Source organism: Haplochromis burtoni, unplaced genomic scaffold (assembly GCF_018398535.1).
Source record: "Haplochromis burtoni strain Fernald_Lab_line unplaced genomic scaffold, NCSU_Asbu1 Contig_680, whole genome shotgun sequence".
Taxonomy (NCBI): Eukaryota; Metazoa; Chordata; class Actinopteri; order Cichliformes; family Cichlidae; genus Haplochromis; species Haplochromis burtoni.
In genome coordinates, this window is record NW_024583041.1 from 90560 (window position 1) to 110677 (window position 20118).

The 20118-nt window shown below is 37.6% G+C and overlaps 1 protein-coding gene across 4 annotated transcripts in view; it reads right to left on the reverse strand.

Annotated features, from left to right (window-relative positions):
- The window catches only part of LOC102288977 (leucine-rich repeat and fibronectin type-III domain-containing protein 2), a 137955-nt gene that overhangs the window by 29001 nt on the left and 88836 nt on the right, over positions 1-20118 (reverse strand). For 3 of the 4 annotated variants that reach the window (XM_005949751.3, XM_005949750.3, XM_042215211.1), the window contains one exon: positions 9444-9531. The exons of the other annotated variant lie outside the window; for it this stretch is intronic. The gene's annotated coding sequence lies outside the window, so the exon portion shown is untranslated. The remainder of the gene's footprint in view (positions 1-9443; positions 9532-20118) is intronic. 4 annotated transcript variants of the gene reach the window in all.

The following is a 20118-nucleotide window of genomic DNA, read 5'->3' on the forward strand; positions in this document are numbered from 1 at the left end:
AGGCCTGGAGTTGCCTACCCCTGGTTTAGATCAACTTCCAGCTTGAAATAGTTATAATATACAGAAACTTGGTTCTAAAATATTTACAAAATACCTGCCTGTATTATGAAACACTGCTGCAAACTCCAATTTAGAGGCATATGGCAATAATTGTGTTAAAGGGTCATTTCAAATGCATTGATGGGTTTTCCAGGATTAAAATGAAGAACAGTCAGGTCAGTCTGCATTACATTTTTCTGGTTTTAATGACTTCCTTTCAGTGATGATAACTACATCCGTCGTTAAACACAAGAACGCGTTTTATGCTCTGGATTTTCAAAGGCGTCACTTGAAACTGTACTTGCTGATGTCTTCATAACGACAATAACAACTACACCAGTCAGCCACAATGTGGATGACATTTCATAAAAATTCTACTTGGAAACTTTATTTTCCATCAACTTTTTTCTGCTTCTGAATTTTAAGGAGCAAAAACCAAAACACTTTAAAAGAAAACACAATTTCTCTTTAATGAGACTGTGTTAAACTCCAAGAACACTGGGACTTACATTTCCCATGATACAACTCTGTGGTGTATTTCTTGTAAACACTTGTCTTAAAAAGTCATTGGTTCTGGTTTGTTATGCATGCTTTCAATTAAAATGTGATATCTCTAAGACAGCACTGATGCCGCTTAATTATTTATCCAAATTTCACAAAGATCCTCGAGCCTAAACATTGAACTGACTTGTGAAAAACGAAACATTTAAGGGTGACAAATGAGATCTGTGCCTGTAGTCTGATCTCACACTTCTTTTTTAATTACCAAAGGTGAAATACCAAAACAGTCATCAGTAATCTGAATCTGAATATAAAGATGATATTTTGAAATCAACAGATCTTAAAGGAGACAAGTTCACATTTTATTTTTGGACTTTACAAAAGTTACTTTGCATGATACACAAATAGTTTTTATTTGTTTTATATTTGGCCTTGGTGAAGCCCTTCAGCTCACCCACTGCCTAAAACAAGCTTTTTTTTTAAGCTCCCCTCTAATTTCACTTTAAAGCCAGTTTTCACCTGGTTGCATGCCACAAAAAAGAAGATTTGAACACCAGGTGGATGTAGTTTCTGTGCTCAAATCGCCACATTAGGGATACTCCCTCTGACAACATCAAACAGATTCAAGGAGGGAAAAAAACATGTATGAAATCAAGCATTTAAAACAGTCTGAAGCCTGACATTTTCCCCTATAATGGCATACATTGATGTCAATATTTGGATAAAGTCTTTCCATGCTTAATAGGAGCAGCAACCATTGTGAGAGGATATACTGTATTTTGCAGAAAATATGTAAAAGCTTATTAGGTGCACTTTAAAGAAAAAACCCCATCAGTAATGCAAACCTTTGAGCTCATTAAATTCATGTTGCTCTGACACAGACTCAAAGACTTTTATTTTGTTGCACCAGACGTGGGCAATGTCGAAGGCGACAGAATGTAGTAATGAAAAGAATGAATAGGGATAAAACAAGTGTTACACCCACCCACAGTCCTCACTAATTTAGTTTCTATTCATCTTCATAAAGCAAAAGACAAGAGCTGTGTGGGTTTGCTGAGTGTTGTTCCTTGATAATTAGATCTGCAATAATGTTGTGTTGGGCAAAAAAAAAAAGCATCAGTCAATCAATTAATCTAGTACTATTGAAAACTAGACTGATGTACCGTATCTGGCAGTGGGGTAACATTACACTTGTTCAAAATGCATATCAGTTGTTCGTTTGAAGATAATAACACACCCACTAGCAAACTACATCAGCGGGGGGAAGAAAAGAACTAAGCATGAGAGAACAAATGGCCTGCTAAAAGGACATTTCTTGCAGTGAAGATGCTGTATGCTCTATACTCTACATGTATCTTGATATCTCCTTTGGAAATCATAACGTGGAACATGGGGCAGATCAGAACATTTTCCATGGCGCCAGTGAAGTAGAAAGAGCTTCTAAGCCTGATATAGATACTGTAATTGGTTGATCTCTGGAGTGTAGTAAGGCGGAGAAAATTCTCAAAGCAGGAAAAAAAAGGAAAAGGTTAGAAAGAGGAATGCTGCAGCCAATCAATAAGGAGCTGCAAGTAGAAATAAACCAAAGTAATTGAAAAGAAGTGGCATGGGTGGTTGTATTGTGTTTTTTTACTATGTTAATATCGATGATGGGTCATTCAACTTCATAAAGAGTGGTCAGTATCGCATTTGAGCCACAATTGTGGTCTCCTGGAAGTTGGGAGAAAATAGGGTTAGATCTGTATAGAAAATTATTATTTTGCAGAATGGTTTTATAGCAGAACAAACTGGCAAAAAAAACCAACAAAAAAAGCCAAGGCCAACAACAACGACGACAACAAAAAAAGCACATAAAGGATACACAGTAAAGGAGCCATAAAAGCCATAGAAGCCAACATTCACAGCCAATTCCTTGGTATGTTTGGAGATTTGAAAGCTCTCAGAAGCATCAATGGTTTAATAATTAAACTAAAAAATGCAGCAGCTTTGCAGAATAATTGAAAGTGGTTTGTGATCGAAACAATGTGTGTGGCTGAAACGAGGAAAAGGTTTTTCCTTGTCCATTTTAATCACTTACTGCCATTACATTTTCTCAGTTTATGGGAAAGGGTTTCATTTGGTTTGTTTTAAACTCACTCACTCCATGTCTTAGCCTTAAAATCAAGTGATCTTCACACATAAAGAAGAGTCTGTATCTAAACCACAGAATAAAGATGCACCACATGGTTAGTGAAATTTCACCTGATAGCTTTGAGCTGAATGTTTTGGCTATCATCACCTGGGTATTTTGAAATCAGACATGATGTGGGAACCCAAGGGACTTTCAAATGGTGAACTTTTTTTTTTTCCAGTGGGGTTTATTACTTACAAAACTGAACGTGTGAAACAGACTGTCACCTCATAAGGAAAGTATTTACTTAGGATCAAACAAGGAGAAGACCAGATTTGCCATAAACTTATCCACACTCACTTTCCACTTCATTAGGTACACTTGTTACTGTTACTGTCAGCTGCTTGTTAACATAAATGTTTAATTAGGCAATCTTATGGAAGCAACTCAGTGCATTTAGTTATGTAGACATGGTCAAGACAACCTGCTGAAGTTCAAACTGAGCAGAATCCGAATGGGAAAGAAAGGTGATTTGAGCGACTTTGAACATGGCATGGTTGTTACTGCCAGAGAAGCTGGTCTAAGCAACTCAGAAAGTGCTGATCTACAATCTACTTTCCCACAGAACCATCTCTGGGGTTTACAGAGAATTGGCTGTAATAGCAAAAATATCCAGTGAGAAGCAGTTCTCTGGAAATAAAATGCCTTGTTGATCCCAGAGGTCAGAGGTGAATGGTCAGACTCTTTCAAGTTGATGGGAAAGCAACATAGACTCAGATATACTTATTACTACCAGGGTATGCAGATGAGCATCTTTAACCTCACAGCATATAAAACCCTGAAGCAGATGGGCTCCACCAGTGGAAGGCCACTCTTTCTTATATCTGGACACTCTTGTCAGTTATAAGAAACGCAGGCTACAAGTTACTCAGGCTCAACAAAATTGGACAACAGATGACTGGAAAGATTGCCTAGTCTGTTGAGTCTTGATTTTTGCAACAAAATTCAAACCCGTAGTTTGACATAACGAACATGGATCAGTCCTGTCTTGTCTCAAAGGCTGCTGCTGGTGGTGTAATGGTGTGGGAATATTTTCTTGACATGTGGCGAAGCTCAAAGCTCAAATCATTTCAAATGAGCTTGTTGAGAAAGACCATGAGTTGACTTTACTCAAATGCACTCCACAGTCTTCAGATTTCAATACAATAGAAGTTGCCAGCAAGTGTATATTCAGGCTGTGTTTGCAATGCAAATCTGATGACCATTAAACATGGGCTTATTTATATACAGTCTGTGGTCTAAATAAAACCCTTTACTCAGTGGGGCAAGCTATTCTTTTTCTTTTTTTTAAGTTTCAGGCAAAAGGCAGTGCAGATGTTTCTTTAACACCTCTAGTTCATTCTGTCTGTAGATTAGTCCAATTTTCATTCAATCTTTTTATCTCTGATTATGCAATAAAAATGTAAAAGCATTGTGTATCTAAGAAAATGTGTATGCTTCACCCAAAGGATGTTAGATTGTTGAAGTTTCTAACATTGATGTTTGAAGCTAATTGTGCCACACTAAAAACCAATAGCGACAGTATACTGGATGAGTAATTCAACACAGTTTATGTTGTTCTCACTGGAAGTGGATCCCATAGCAACTCCAGCAGCTGACTTCTCCCTCGGTATCTTTGATCACTTTTCTTTCATCTTTTGTGAGCCTGGGACGGGCACAAAATTGCTGCATAGCATGATATATGACATTCCATCTCAGCAGCGTATGAAAAATAAATTAGATTTCCCTACACCATTTCCTGATCACCCCAACCCCCCTCTACCACCAGCCCTCCCTCCTGTCATCACACCTGCCTCTTTCTTCCTGCCGATGCATGTGGCCGCTCAGCTGCAAGACACAAACACTCAGAGTGTGTTCACACCAAGTATGTGTGAGGAGGTTTTTTTTCAAGCTAGAAGCCTTGATTTGTACTTTGAATGGTAGCAGAAAGAGCCAAACATGGACAATTTCCAAGACCAGTAAAATAGGTGTACTGCTATGGCACTTAGTAGATAGAGTGCATTATTTTACAAGATCAAATTGATTTTAATTTTACACACTGATGATGATGAGCACCTGTTTTCATCCATTCAGTACTTCTGTGTAACATCTGTGACTGTAGCAGCAGACGACATTGTATCAGACATGTTTTGAATTTTAGGCTGTGAACAGATTCAATCCTGACAACCTAACTGTGACAAAATCTATTCTGTCATGGCATATCATATTTTCAGGCAGAAATAATAAGTGGTTGGGTTTTCCTAGGGAGCCATGGGAAGAAACAGAGGCCTCTTTCTCTAATTTTCAAGAATTTGATTCACCAAATCAAAGCGCCTTTGATAGGTTGTTTTCCAAACATATTTGCATTTCTTAAAATTGTCATTCACAATAGAAAACAGAGGTTGTTTAAGTCAGCTTAGCTAACTTACATTATAAGACCATGCCAATCTTAACATGTTAGAGAATAGCAAATACATTTGACAGATTTTTCTTTTTGTGTGATTTTTGTGTTTCAGCGGGCTGTTTTTTCTTTTTTAGTGAGCATTAGATTGTTGACAAACCCAGGTTAACCACATTTCCCTATGCCTCTTGTATGCTAAGCTAGCAACAAAGAACATGGAAAACATCTACCATTTTAGATGCTACAATTTCTGCTCGTCACTGTTGTGAGTTATCCAAAATGTTAAACTTGCAAAGCAAAGACTCCTACAAAAAGATAGGAGATATACTCTTAGAGAGCTAAGAAGTGCTGCACAGGGATTAGTAGATGTGGATTTGGGTGATGGCTGCTTTCCTTCACAATGCACATGTCCACTGGGCTTAAAGTTTATATAGAATATTCATTATAAATTACAGCTTGGAGGTTGTGATACTTATTGTACATTTGTTCATCTTACTTAGTTATCAGATGATTAATTTGAAGCAGATTGCAATTAAGTACAAGAGAAAATGTAGATGTTATCTGACTATAGCAAGGCTCCAGTAATTTGAAAGTTAACATCTGTAGCATGTGTGCCAACAGTTTCCATTAACATTTCAGTGTTCTTGGAATCCTGGGATGAAAAGGGGGAACTAACAGAAACAATGCATGATGGATTTCCAGAGACATTCCAAAGAGGAATGCAATTACTGAGTCAGAGCTTGTCGGCTCCCCTTACTGTTGGTCAAAAATGATTTAGCAAGCTTTCACTCAGTGAGGTCTAAAAATATGTCCTCATCTATCTGTGTTTTATCTTCTCAGCCTCAGGAGTTTCCTTTTCACCAAAAAAAGATATTAATGAAAATATGTGACGCACCATCTTCCACGTCACAAAAGACACCTATGAATCATCTTGTACAACTGCACTTTACTTTATATTATGGGCATTAATATAATCACATTACACTATATTAAATCCATCCAATCCAAACCTGTGTTAGATGTATAAAAAAGGTATGTCAGAGCCAAAGTACCAGCTTCAAATGATTTGTAACAGTTTGATTCTCTCAGTGCCAACAAAAACCAGACATAAACCCATTCTCTTTAAGTACTGTATGCTCTAAGCTGGACGTACTTTGGATGAAAACAAATCCCCCGCAGCTCTGAATGTAAGCATTGCTTTGTTTCATTGCAGGGCTTACTAAGACTGAGGCCAAATGGTGAAAGTAATGATCTAAAAATAGAAAAAGTGGAAATAATTCTGCAGGTCTTCAAATATCTCTATTTTTTTCACGAGCTTCATTTCCTTCTGAGTGAACCAGAATAAAGTGTCAAAAGCATAAGAGCATCGCATTGAATCTCCTGCATATCATGATGGATTTAAAGTGTGCATCAAGAAAGTAGGACAGCTTTCACAGAGGCTCCAGACTGATGCTCAGTGACATCACTTTCACAGCAGAAGCCTCATTTTGAAGCATTTATAATCATAGAATCGCACCCATAATCATCATCACACTCTGCTGCACCTGCAACCTCTTCATACGTTTAATGTTATATTCAGATGTATAGGTGGAATAATAGGTGTCTGCATTTAACGACTCATCAGACAGCTACAAATGGTTCATAGTATGCACACTGTCAGTTTTTTCAGCACATTTATAGCCATCAGAATCCCATTGTGCAAGACATTTGCACTTTCACCTTGTTAAAGTGCTGCATGACTGTAATTAAAAAAAGAAAAAAAAAGCTCTGTGAGTAAGTATAAGAGAGGACAAATATGTCCTAAACTGAGAAATAATTTGAGTTGTCAAATATACAAATACAAACTAAAATGCTATATTAAAAGTATTTAGTCAGTGTATCACTAACGTGGCTAAATGCACTAATTTTCAGTTACGTCCCTGTTCCAACTCCTTCTAAGTAATCCTTCTCAGTCAGTTGTGTAACTCTTTAGGTTGGTCAGGAATTTAACCTTTAAAGGAATTTAACATTTGGAGAACATTCTTGTGTGATTTTTGAGTAGACTGATACCTACTTAGGCAATAAAAAGCAACCTGGAACACTAACTTCAGCATATATACAAGAAATAAGGCAAATAAGTTAGTCAGCTAACTGCTGACCCCTGACCCAGGAAAACTTTGCATAGTTCCCTTAAGAATTTATTTGCAAAAATCAGCATTTTTATTTGATTGTGTTTCAGCCTGAACAGCTACTAAATATTGACACCAAAAGAATCCTTCACACCAAATGAACTCCATTCAGAATAATCACAGCTAGTCACCCTCTTTTTCAACAAGTCATTACCATCTTGATTGGCTAATTTTAGCATCTCCCTGTTTGATGGCGGAGGTCATTTTGAATATTGTTGTACTATTACTGGGAAGTTAAGGCTTTGACACTTGGTATGTGGTGATTGATTGACACTTGCTATCCCTCCTGCGCTCCTTGTAGCTTAATCATCTAACATTTGCTCACGTGTGAATTCATCTTTGTTTGGATTACTGTAAGTTTTTACTTTTTTTTTTTTTTTTACTTTAGTCTCGCTGCTTCCAATTTGGGACCTTAGCTGGAAAAGTTAAAGTTGGTACAGTCTAAAAACTGCAAATCAGTGTAATTAATTGGTGGGACATGAATACATGAACCTATATAGAGAGTCTGTGGTGGAAACAGCAAGTGGTGTTTATTTTTTCCTATACTAATTGTATAGGCATGATATTGGCATCCTTAACATTGGCTTTCTTAATGCTTGTTTCTATGATAATTCCAAGTCTGTCAATCCAAAAATCACTCCAGATAACTCTTTGAGTGCTTTGTGCATCACCCTGTAACTCAAATATAAATTTGAACAAGTGGGCACCTCCATCTGCTGATCAAGATTATGTGATAACGCTTAAAGCCCCCGAATAGCTATTGTGTCAACATTGTTCTGTCAGGAGCGGGACTGTCGTAGTTTCACTGGAAACAGACAGTTACTGCCCATTTTTGTATTCATATTTCACAGGGACTTCAGACAAGAAAATCAAGATGAATAGGTAGGTGTGTGACAAAAATGTAACACAGGTAACCTTGAGACTGATTTGGAGCAAAGCTGAATGGTTTCTCCTTTGCTATTGTGAATGTTTCGGTAAAACACTTTAATGAACACTCAGCCAATAGGATTGTTTATCTATCGAGTAATTTTGTCAAAGTTCTGCAGGGTCTCAGAAGATATTCAATTGTTTTCAAGTGCAGGGTAATGATTTCCTGAGTAGATGTACTCTGACATGCAAAATTGGTGGAATATTTCCCACAGTGCATCCAAATAATATCATCTCACTGCTTATGTATTTACCCACCTTACATTTACTTTGTAGGCATTTGTCTCTGAATTCAGAAATCATCAGGGTTTTCTCTTTCAAACTTTGAAAAGCTCCCTGCTGAGTCACTGAAGATATTATGCAACTATTTTCACAAAGTGAGCAGCAGTAATATTACGAGCAATGACCCGTGTGTGTGTGTGTGAAATTGGTGGTGCGTCACTTTAGATCATCAATATGATGTTAATGTAGTTATTAAACCTTTTCACCGACAGACCATACTAAAAATTACTCTGTAAAAACAGAAATATAGCACACACGTTTTGGTAGGTGGTTAATTGTGCAAGAACGCAACACTTTTAAGTCCATTTAATTCACCTTTTTGGCAGCTAAGACAGGCTATGTACATGACAGGTGAAAACTAGAATACTTTGTGCCTGCAATGACTAAATAATATGCAAGGCCTAATATGTGGAGGGCAGTGTTATTAGACTGTTTGACTTGTTTATGTTCTCCACATCTGTTATGGAAATTTTTAGGACATATTTTGACAGTTTCACTTTACTTCAAGACTTTGAAGAAAAGAAATGCTCACTAATGGCTGTAAGAGTCTGGTAGGAGTCAAATTGGGATTTCCTACTCAGGGCATTTAGGTATGGGGTAACAGCTGTATGTGGGAATGAATTTAATGGAAATGAGAGAAAAGAGGTTTCACTTCATGACAGTGAGCTATACACTTAATGAGACAGTCGGATATGTTGACATAGCTGCTAATTCACTGAAAGAAACTACAGGTTATTAAACCCTGTAGTTTCTTTTTTAGCCATTGAGAGAAAGGTTACATACACTATAAAAAGAAACACTATGCACTATCATGTCTTTCTTACATTTCCATAATATTTATTAGATTAAATATCTTTTGAATAGTGGATATCCTGCCACGCCCTCATTTTGTATGTGTGCTGGGAAAAGAAAGGTCAAGGACTAAAACTATTCCTGTCTCCGACACAAAAATTGACAAAACGAGATCAAATCTTACCTATATTGTGCGGTATTTTGCCATATGGTCCCTTGGAAATATCTCAAGGCCACACATTCACACTCAAAGTGCAAGGTGAAGAATTAGCCTGGACAAAATAAAAGAGAAGTATATAAGAAGCCAAAAATGAAAAGGTCACCAAAGTTCAATTGCAATATACTTCTGCTAAGGACTATTTTAATTAGGAAGAACACATGCGGTGACGAATCACACTTCATATCGTACATGTCAGATATATGTCTGTGCGAAAATAACTTTGTGTTGTGTGGTCTGAAATTAGGCCATCTGAAGTCCATCGCAAACAATACAGGTGTTATCATGCATACTTGCTGTGAACCAATCATGCCACTAAGCTGAGAAACCTTTTACAATTCAGTGAGCGCTATTATGATTTATAAGGAATTATCTGCTTCTCAAACAAAAGCCTATAAAATCTTCTTAAAGCACAGTGTAGGAGGGAGGGAGATTAGATTGGTTTATGGAAAATTATTGAAATAGAGCACAGCAGGGTGTTTGTGCAGGGCTGCAGCTCCCGAGTGACATTGTAATCTCTGCAATGACTTAATGCACATTATTTGTCTCTTTTCTTTCATTTTTTGCGACCAGTTGTCCCTACAAGCTGTTTGCCTTTCTAAACACACAGTCTCGAAGCTGTGCTATGTCTTTGCCGTCTGTGGGAGTAAGAGTGTGGGTGTGTTTGAATGCGTGTCTATGAATCTGTTTGGGCACTGATTCATGTATGTGCTGCATTACAGGCTTAATGCAGGATATCATGCATGACCAATTTTTTGTTCTTACATGCATTATATGCCCTCTACAGTGAACAATATAATCTCTAAGAGTGTGCTTTGAAAACATAGTCTTGCTGTAAGTGATGTTCAGAAAATTAATGACTCTTTCTTTTCTACATTGATAACAAACATATTGGTATTCCACTTATCCTTTAGGGAGTATCACTTCTCTCTTGCTTTTTAATAAGTAAGTCAAATCAGTCAATTGAAGTCCAGAGGCAGGAGAATCCCCACAGTCCTCAGGGCATCAGCACCCCGTTCGAAGTTCATTGTCATACAGACTCCCCCATACTCAGTCAAATCCAGCCAGTAGCAGTTCCCAGTCTAGAGCTTTGCCAGCCACACCCAATATTAGATTCTAGCTCAGGGCACACAACGATGCATGCTGCGACAAAGTTTCTGGGCTGCCTTTCCTCAAGAGTCTCTCCATCTAAAGCAATGCATTATCAGGGACTGTAACATCTAGTCCTTCTTACTGAATCAGAACTCTGGAGTGATCCAGTGACCGCTGCAAAAGGGCAGCTGACAATCAGGGAAAGACCAGATGACAGCCTGGAAAGACTGCTGACAGGAGGGAATAGACCCTAATGGGGCTGGTGTGGGTTAGCGCCTCATACCAGATTCTTACTGAATCTTGCCTAACTACACAAAAGCCAAACCAAATTCTCCAAATTCTCTAGTTTCAATTTTGTATTTTTCTGGAACCGAATCACGGGAACAATCACCTCAAGGTTCTTTATATTGTAAGGTAAAGACTATACAATAATACAGAGAAAACCCAGACAATCACATGACCAAGCACATGAGCGAGCACTTGGAGACCGTGAGAAAGAAAAATCCCCGTTTAACAGGAACAAACCTCCGGCAGAACCAGGGTCAGGGACGGGTAGCCATCTTTTCATAGCTAGTCAATGCTCCCTTTCACTGAAACCCCTTTTTATCTACTGTTCTCTTCTTGCCTGTCTTCAATGTCTCATAACACACCTTGTTTCATTCAGGTTCATTTTTCTCCTGCCTCCCCTTTCCTCATCATCTCACAATGACAGGCTGGTGAATTGAAGGTCTCCAAGAGCACTACTAGCTGTATTTTCCATCCGGGCTAGATTTTGCTCATCAACAGTTGTCACAAGACCAAGGAATCCTACAAAAAGAACAACCTAAGCCTCAGCTTTTAGCTGGTCCCCAGTTGGACTTGACCTGTCAGTCTCAGTGTTACCAAACACAGCATGCACCACATACTTACCTAAGAGAATTGATCTGACTTCCTGAAATATTTAAGGTGAAATGATCTGAGAAGGTGTGTGGTGGGTTGATGCTGATCATTTGAGATTTCCCCGGTTATAATGTCAATATTAGCCTTTAAGGCACAGCAGCCAGGGAATGCAAATAACACATTATTGACCTGCTGTCATTAACTGTCTGCATTTAAAGACACTGCTTAGAGCAAATAACCTGCTGTGATGCCCATTCAGGCTTGGAAAATGACTGAGGGAATTGAGACTTTCAAAGATACCAGGAGAGCAGAGTTTCATTATAACAACACAACAAGCCTATTAATAAAATGTATAATGCATTTGAAATCTGTTTGCTCCTCTTTCCGTGTTTCAGTCACCATCAAATTGATCTTTAACTAGTTCATTTACAAATATGAACTTAATATGAATGTAAAATCAGCAGCTTAATGAAGTGGTAGTGAGGGGACATTCTGTTTCAGCAGCTGAAATCAAATCTAGTGAACCAGCAGGCAATGAAGAAAACAGCTTGATGTCATAGGTGCTCAGAGAAACCATTTCACTGCTATTTGAATAATCTTCAGGCATTGTGGACATAATATGTAGTGATATTATTATGTGACTGTGCAATGGGAAAAGTTTAATTAGGTTTTGGCACAAGAACAAAACAATCCTGACCAACAGGTGTATCATCATCAGGGCAAATCCACCTTGACCTACAGTCTAGACTTTGTAGTTTCTATAAAACCAGCTTGTTCTTAGTCCCAGGACTATGTCATAGTTTCTAAGCTGCTGCCATGTCACAGATATGTGCAGGATGTTCTCACACTCTATGCAATTTGGCATGATTTCAGTGACGTATGTAGCTTATAGCAACATTAGGGGCATATTTTAGTAAAAGATCCTTATTTGGACTAAACCCAACTGAGATTTTTGTGACTAAACTTCACCAGCAAATAAAAATGAAATGAATGAATCTAAGTGGAAAAAAGTGCAAAACATGAAGGTCCAAACAGGAAATAAACTGTGATCTTGAGAAGATATGACTTTTCACCATCACCTCTCGAACCTGAAAATACAGACTGAGGAGGAAGGCTGTGATCTAGACAATCAGCAATGCTGAAGCTGGTTAGAAATTGTTACTAAAAATATCACTCCGCTTCCTCCTTTATCCCTGTCATAATTGCAACACCCTCTAGAGACCAATGTCTTCTGAAGACAAATGTGTTATCGTGTAAAGTTTTTCACTGGTTCTTTGTTTGAATTTTATGGATCGGATTTTGCTATGAAGCATTATTTCCTGTTTAATAGTTGGTAATAAGAAAAAGGGATCACAAGTCTTTACTGAAAATACCTGGATATTGTGGATATTATAGCAAAACTCTGCTCACTGAAAAAATGAATTGTCAGTAATATAATGCATTTTCAAGTTCCTAGTAAAGATAACTAGTTCTAAAAAAAGAAAGAAGGTCAATCTTGGAATCCATATATTCAATTAAATAGGGCTGTTGATTTTTGTAGCATTATTTGAAAGACAAACTATTGAATCTGGGTGCTTAATCTCAGTATGGCATCAAGTAAAATGAATAAATTCCATTTCATTTGCCTTCTTTGAAATTTCACTTTGAGGAGTTGAGGTCTGGCAGAACAGATTGCCGTCTGGAAGAAAATAACACGAGAACAAAACAGAGACTGATGAAGATTTTAATGAAATGTTCTGTTCGCTTCAAACTCCAGACGTGGCTCACTGATTGGCATTCATGCTTGAAACCTGGAAACACACGGTGTCCCAAACCAGTGCCTGACAAAAATGACAGAATGTACAGTGGAAAGTTTTACCAAGTATATCCAAATTAAGATGTTTTATGATTCATTTGAAGGGTTTATTCATGTTATTATCAAGGCCAGTGGCTAAGAAATATATTATTCAAAATAGGGACGGAGAAACATACTTTTAGACTTACTGTAATTCCAGATTTATCAGCTGTATCTCTTACCTGTTACCTCCTACAATCACTCTATCATTTTACTATTAGAGCAACCAAGTAAATATTAAGAAATAAGACAAAATGTAATAGTACTACAAGACTACAAGTAAAACGGACAAAGATTGCTTGTTTATTCCCTTGTGAAATGTATGTTACCTATAAGCCAAAAGACCTTGAGAGAGTCCACACAGGCACATGTAGAACAAGCAAACTCCACAGAGAAAGGCCTGACCCAGCCAACAAGTCAAACTAGAAGCGCTTTTGCTGTGAGACAACAGGAGTGAAAACTGCACCACTCTTCCACCCTCCCCCAAATATTATTTATATTAAAAAGCATTATGAAAACAAGATTTCAGCTCACAACATCATCACCTTGGGGACATGACCAAAATACTTGCAAGTAGGTTTCAGTTTTATTCCTCTAGCAGGCATTGGTTAGCTCTGGATTTGTTTTTAACGTTCAGCTTCTCACTGGGGTTCTTTCCAAGTAATTGCAATGGCAGTTAAATGGATATTTTTACATTCCCACCCCATTTTTTCAGTATGTGCTTCAAGCTAAGACTTCCACTTATTTTAATTGCAGAACAGTGTCTTGTGCTCTGTACTTGACCGTTTCACATGAGGTTGTGGTTCATTTTGAAAGATATGTTTTTCAGTAGGAACTAAAAGCCACTGGTAAAATATCAAGAGAGGAACTAAGGCATTATTGATCTTTTCATAACATTCGTTGACAAGAGAAACACCAGCATTATCCCTAAACATCAAAGGCAAAACTATGGGCTTTCAGATGTTGGGCTTGCTAAAAGGATATTTTCAACCATTAATGTAAAGCATTAAAAAAAAGAAAAGAAAAGAAAGACTTTAAATATCAGCTATCATACATCTACTATGTCTACTCTGGCACACTGTAAGTGAGTTATTCATTTTCTCTTTTTCAGGAAAGTGTGTTTCAGTCACGAGAGCTGTTGGGAGCTGGCAGGCTTTTACCATTCTGGCTCAAACTAAAAACCCACTTTGTGACCACAGCATGTTGGTTTCTTCATTCACTCATATTTCAGTTCACTTTAACTTAATAGTCAGTTTACACCAGTGAGGCTACAACACATGCTGTCATCCTGTCATCCACATTACGAATCATTCAGTCATTATTAACTGACTCACGTTCAGCTTAAAAAAAAAGAAAAAACAACAGAGGAAAAAAAAAATCACACATAAATTTTTCCTCCGCAATCTGCCTCGGACTTACACGCGTCACAAAGTTGTTAGTGGGTTTGAGGTATGAGACAAACATGGGTCTCAATGACAAGCCAGGTAAACCCCCCGCAACAACATGCTGCACTGCACCTCCCGCTGAGAAGTGTAATCACATTTTCTGCCAGGGTGGTTCTAGTGCCCGTGAGAAAAGGGTTTATCGAAACACACACACTGTCATTATGCAGTCCGTGTGGTTTCCCCTCCATATCTGTGACCACTCATCCAGCCAGTGCAGTTTAAAGAGCTTCAAAGCTTCAGAACACACACACTCGTCATTACACTGAAAGCACTGGAGATAACAGACAGAAGAAAATTGCAAGGCAGGTGAGGGATGTGTACTGAGTGGTATTTGTCTGCTTTTGAGCACACATACAAGGATCTTGTGTTGAATCCTTCAAGCAAGACCTTGAAATGTGTATACCTACACAATAGCAGCAGCCATGACCTAAATAATTATGTTTTCGGATTGCCCGACAGTATCATATTCATAAAAATAAATACACTGCAAAAAATATTTTAAATTATTTACAATTTGGCCTCCGTAATTCACCTAAGAGTTGGAAGGTCAAAGGTCACCGGCATCTCAAAAAATACATTTTGGTCATAACTCATACACCAGTTCTAACAAATTTCCATACAAATTCCAAATACTATGAACTGATGATTTGATCAGTTCTTGGGTGCCTACCTATTGATTTCATTCAAAGACTTTACTTCATTCTTTATATGATACGAATGCAGACAGAACAAAACCAGAATGGAGTAACTTTTGTTCCACTGTCATTAATTGATCATAATGGTGACTTAATCTATTCCACTGCAATCTTAAAGCCTCTCATTGATTTAACTTGTCATAGAGCTGACAATTTTTCTGTAATCGGTTATTTTTAGGGCCTTTCTGTCCAAGCACGACTGCAAAATCTACAGTGAAGTGATTTCCAAATGGCATCCATACATACACTGGTGCGTCATTAGGTGAATAAAGTGTGTCTTATGATTTTGTGTCAACCCTATATTATTATTATCACGATTACTATTATTATTACAACATACAATTGTCTATAAAGCAACAGATACGTACTGAAGTTTACTATATTGGCACTTTGTGGGTGATAGGTGTGTATGTTTCCATACCCCACTTCATAAATTGAGAACAGTTTGTAACTTGGCCCTGGCCTTCAGAGTCACCACATTTCAACCAACTCAACACAAGGAAACATCAGCACTAAATCCTTTAAAAAATGAATAAAGTATTACACTTCTTTAAAAGTCTACTCTATCCATTATAGTTATATTTTTTATTTATTTTACTTTTTTCCAGGGACAGTTGGTTGATAAAGCCATGTTTGGTTGGGTATCAACATGTATTTAACCCATAATGTGAGCTTATTATTAAAATGTTTCTTCTGCAACTTTCATTATTTTACTGTAATAACTCTAAAAGTGGGCTAAGAAGTTCTTTGGCCTGCTTATAACTTCAAACTATGTCATCCCTGACGTCTAGGCATGGAGAAGTATGAGCATGTTTACTCCAGTTTGGATGACACAGTCAGATTGGCCATCTGGAGTTTTTTTTTTTTTTTCCTTGGAGGTTGGTGGATGTGTTGTCCAGCAGCGAGCCAGGTTAAGTTTAAAATGCATCCCTCTGTGATATTGGCTGGTGGCTGTCATGAGTATAGTGCATCTTTCTACCCCCAGGTAATGTTACTTTGGTGCCATTCAGACACTGAGCAGACAGTAATATCTAATGTTTAATGTAAAAATGAAATGAAGTGTAAAATTGAAAAAAAAGGAAAAAAAGAAACATCCCTGGGGCAAAAGTGGCCTTATGCCACAAATTGATTCAGTCATTTTGGCATGACAACAACTACTGTCAGGACAACAGTGCTCCCAAAAACATCCTCAATTGAGCTAAATACTTTGTTCTTTTGCCTATAATGGCTCACAGGATTTATTCCCTCCTGAAAGGTATCTCAATACAGATCCACAGCTTCAAAATGTGAAAAGCAGTCCTAATTTATATTGGCAGGTGCCAGGATCGTTAACCAAAAGAGCTTGAAAAGAAGATGAAAAGAGCCAGCAAAGCAACTTAAACAGGCTAATACAATCTTCCCTTTTCAATATGTATTGATATAGTTTATTTAAATGGAGTGAAGGTGACTCAGATCATTAGGTAACGCTTCAAGGTTTCAACTTTAAACTGGCCAAGTTTCCTCTGCACACCCATCTTGAATAGAAATGAGGACCACCGCCTCCACCCTTTGTCTCCCTGACACTAAGAATATTTATTAATTTAAAACATTTGTCTTTTTGACCTTCATTTTTTTCCTGTGTTTGGGCAAGATACACATATCTACTGTAGATACATATACTCGTGACATTGTAAACAACTTTAATGAGCACAGACAGTTTAATCACACTTTTTGCTAATAAACTCTTGACTGAAAAAAATGCTTGGAGAGGACACATGAAGCACATTCTTTTTCAAATGCTGACCATCAAACAGCAAGTCTAACATTGACGTGCACTGTGGATTCTTTGTGGAATCTAAAATATGAAGATTTTGGTTGATTTAGGACTGTTTTGTTTTACTTTATGAATCTACTTCTGTTGTCTCACAGTTCTGATGTGTGAAGTTTGCATGTTTTTCCCACATTTGCTTGGGTTCTTTCCAGGTACTCCAACTTCCTCCCACAGTCTAAACAACAGGATAGTTTCCAGTAACCCCACTCCACCCCACACCCCCTACCCCCATCATGGATGGATGAATGGATTTGCCAGTGAGTTAATAAGGCCATGATTGCTATATTATTTTCACTAAGCAACATAAACATTCCTTCTTGATTATTCATTAAAGAGAGAAATCCGCCATTTGATTGTATTTTTGATTGTAATCTTTTCCTAGTATGTTTCTAATTAATCTACCCAGCCCAGATTTGCATGCATATTTGCTCCATTACATTAGTTGTAAAGGTGCTGATTTATTTTAAGCAACTTTCAGTGTTTTTATTTTATAGCTTTCAATGAAGCACTGGGGAGGGAAAACACGTTTTGAGAGCCTGCCTGCTGCTAAATTGGCAAATTAAAACGTCTATAATTGCCACTCTGAGCATGTGGTCAATTTAGGAGTCTGTTTGGCTCCTGATAGCCTGACTTCTAGTGTCAAAGACTTTAGATGTGCATGTTTGAAGAGTACAACCCTTTGCATATTTTACAAAAATGGAAAGAAAATTTTAGATCTGTTGCTTGTCTATAACTTCTTCCGATGGTTGTTTTGTGATAATGTGGACCAGAGTAGAGCAATAGAAAATTCAGAATCTATGAGTTTGGACAACTTTGGACAGATTTCTTGACAATCACAGGAGCTTCACTTGAAACAACTAAAAATCAGTGTGCAGGCTTGTTCAGATACTCCACTTACAGTATGTCCTTTCTTTTAATAACAACCTGGTTTTTGTGCATAACCAAACCTGCCAGGATTCAAATCAGTTCTGTGAAATCAGTTTTACTGCAATAACAACAGATGGGAATTTAAAATTATGTGACTGTTTGTAGTGAACATGCATTCCCTACTGTGGTAGATGGGCCAGTTTTTGAAAGCTATTTTAATGAATAAATACCTCACTTTGCAGTTGATGCGGTCTAGATTGAGGTTCAGCTTTGGTAGTTTTCATTTTTTTAATGGGGTAGTAACGGTGCATTTACTTGTATTTCAAAAGCTGTCTAAAATATAATTAGACCGAAAAACAAAATCAGACTGTGATAAAATAACTATAGAGAGATACTTGTTCATGACACATGAAACGCACCTAGGTGGTCTGGATCTACTATTTATGTACAATATTTTTAATGGTCTCTTGAATCAGCAGAAATCAGTTTTTGGAAGCTGACTAATCAGAACAGAATTGGCTCATTTGGGCCTTGAACAGATAGGAGCCAAAACAGCCTGCATTAAAAAGAGCTCAACTGAACTGTTGCAAACAGGCCACAAAACATAAAGAAAGAGTGAAAAAATATATTGCGTACATTGAGTGATGACATATAAATTAGACAAAGAATGAAAATGAAGGTTTCTTTAAAGATACTTCCTTATGAGAGTATGAAAAACAATGAAGTTATTCTCCACAACCCATGTCACAGCTGGTTTCACTACAATTCTGTAAATGATCCCGTTCACTCTTGCTGGTACCCATATGTTGGGAATCATTCGTGACTTTTATGTTTTTTTTCCTGCCATATGTCAAATGCAACAATCAGTTGCAGCAGTGAAACACACTGGAAACCATTTTCACTCACTTATTGCTATTAAATATTATGTTGACTTTACATTTTTTTAACCAGATCAAAAAATTTCACATGTAGACTCCATCCATTTATCCACTTATCCTTATTAGGGTCACATGGGTGCTGGAGCCCACCCATCTAGACACATAATATTTAAATAAAAGAGTAAATTGTGTAACAAAATGTCCCATGTACCAACAATTTGCTAGAGTTACACAGTTTTAAACGACAACTTGTGCTCCATTCTGTGGAGGATATAAAGAAAACTGCTGAGTCATAATTAGCTGTTATCACCTAGACAACCCCTGGTTTTTCATCGTAATACCTTGTCATACACTTAACTCCTCTGGTACAGTATTTCACATCTATTCTCTTCCCCCTCTGGGATTAGAAAAAATCCTTACTACCAGTCATTTATAAATAGAACACCTCATCAGCCTGTGCATATTTTTTGACGGAAAGCCAAAGCTTCTCAACTTTGTGATTCAGTCTGAGAGCGGATGATTTTCATTCTTCAAGCCCATCTCCTGCTGCCTGTCACTGGCATTTTAGCACCGTTTGTCAAAGGGCTTTATGCGATTGGATGGGCATGATGCATCACCAGGATTTTCAGATGCAGGTTGGACTCTGACGACGGTGCTCCCGATTGGTCTCAGTTGTTTCCGAGATGAATCAGAAAGGCTTTTAATAAGGAAATCCAAAGAGCTCACGGGCTGTATGGGTAACTTCAAAGGGAGGTTAATATAGATCCCTCGAGCACTTGCCACTCTGCCACAACCTTTACACAAGCTGAAGAGCAGGCAGAATTGCATTAAGTCAAGGAAACTCAATTTTTCAGCCTATGAAAAGTATATTTGTTTTTGTGCTCTCAGAACTTCAGGGTGAATTTGGTATAGTGCAATAAGATAAAACACAAAGAATAACAGCAATAAATGCAAGATGGATGCTGCCCGGAGGCTTAATGTGCAGTATCAAACAGCAAATACACACATAACATTATAACTATCCCTGCAACTCAAAGAGGAATATCAGAGTCCAAAAGAAAACACTTTAGCTCCAACGTAGGTGAATACAGTGTGTGCTAAAGGCCAGCTTTATAGTATAAAAAGTAACATTGATAGAAGCT